The sequence below is a fragment of the Ascoidea rubescens genome, assembly GCF_001661345.1.
Source record: "Ascoidea rubescens DSM 1968 unplaced genomic scaffold ASCRUscaffold_2, whole genome shotgun sequence".
Classification (NCBI taxonomy): Eukaryota; Fungi; Ascomycota; class Saccharomycetes; order Ascoideales; family Ascoideaceae; genus Ascoidea; species Ascoidea rubescens.
This window is the reverse complement of record NW_017962914.1, coordinates 478,112-480,078: the sequence shown is the minus strand read 5'-3', so window position 1 is coordinate 480,078 and position 1,967 is coordinate 478,112.

Here is a 1,967-nt window from a genome sequence, read left to right as displayed (position 1 = left end):
TACGCATCAAAAATGTTTACTTGGCGTTTAATTTAAAATTGATGTTGAAAAGCGGGCTAAACAAAAGCAGTTGTCAATTTATTTAAAGGGGGCTAAATATTCTTGATGTAAAACCTCTCCAAAAATGATTCCCATTTAGATGACAAAAACTTGAGTGATTGCTTCAGTGTATTCATTATATTTAGATGGAGCGAACTCTGAAACAACTGGAAAAGGCTTTTTGAATTCGCAGGTGGTAGCGGATTTTTTTGGAAACGCTCAACCTCGGCCAACAGCCCCTTGAGTAAAAGGAATACGATTTAGCACCTGGGAACTGGTGTGCTGCTTTGCCTGAAGCAGAAATTAGCAAGCGACGTTGCAGATTGGGTGTAATCAATTTGGTGTAACAGGTGGTAGCCTCAGTGAGCCACGAGCAAAATGTGTTGGAGAAAATGTCCCTACATCTGTATCTCTTGAATCGGTTTCAAACCACCGAAGATCGCCCACAATGTGTCTCAGATTTTCCTGACCAGCCTTCTTGGCACCTCTTAGGAGCGGAAAACAAAAATTCATGTGATGAGTCTCATTAGTATCTTGCTATGCATATTCGCATTAACAGATCCAATGATTGTAATTGACACATCGCAGAGATGTTGTTTCAATCAACGTTGAATTTTTAAGTGTCTGACTTCAATACTACCAATCAAAATATCAACGAGTTGGCACTAATTTTTCAAAACTGATTTGGCAATTGGGACAATGACCATGATTGGAAAAGTTTCAAATGAGCCACTATTAAAATGTGGAAGACTGTTCCCCTCCTCTTGCAAACAATCAAATATATAACTGATCGGTTAATAAGATTAGTGTTGCCACAAGGAATTGAACAGGGATGAGAACTCTAAGCTAAATAATTTAGCTAACAACGAAGATCCCAAAACCGATGAAAAAATATCAGGGGAATCAGCTGCTTAATAGCTTTGAAAGGATTTTATCTTCTCATAGTAGAGATGAAAACAGCTTCATTTTAATGTGTGAATCGTCCCCCATTCTTGGAATTCTACATTCACCCAGTGAACCATTGAAAAAAAAAATCAGACCTATTCAAGTGGGTTAAACCAAATGAATTATTTCATATCTTAAAGAGGAACCAAATTTTTGGTTGGGAAATTGGAACTCAATATTCACTGAGCAACAGACACGTCGTCCGAAGGACGGAAATAGGTATTTGCTGGGCTTCGATTGCGAAAACTGTCGATGCAGCTCAAAGAAACAATTTCTAACAATTGGTGGCCGGAATATCATTTATTGACTAAATTGTGTATTGAAAACAACCATTTGGGGCTGTGCATCACTATCATGGAGCTGAGAGGATTAATAAATGATTAGTTGTCACACGACTCATTCAACAGCACTTTCATTACTTTACTGACCTCTGCGCTGCGGTTGAAGACAAAATCACCCAGACATTGATGCATTCAATAGCAGCTGAAATTGCACGCAGGTTTGGTGAATTCAACCAAAGCATCATTTATGAAATGTTAGAATACCTTACCAGTCTAAGATGACTCTGCCGCACAAATCTTCAATTCTAATCAAACTAATTGGAAATTGAATAATCGCATACAATATTGAATGGAAGTTTGATTTTGTTTGTTCAATCCATTTGGAAATGAGCTGAAACCACATGATCATTAACCCCAGACTTTCTGAAAAGCCAGTTTGTTGTTTATTTTAACAACTTTATTTTCAATCTTCATTGGTGACATTAAAATTGATGGCTAAAAAAAAATAGCAAACGATCGAGCAAGCAATAAACTTAAAAGAAAGCCGAAATCAATGGTATTTAACTGCAATAAGAGTTTTAGGCTCGACATTGACAAAGCAGACAACTGAATTCTATTTCGTTGATTGAATTAGAAGAAAGTAATTGTTTTCTTTGGCAGGTAAGAAAATGAAATTTGAAGATTACTCCATTGGCCTCATTG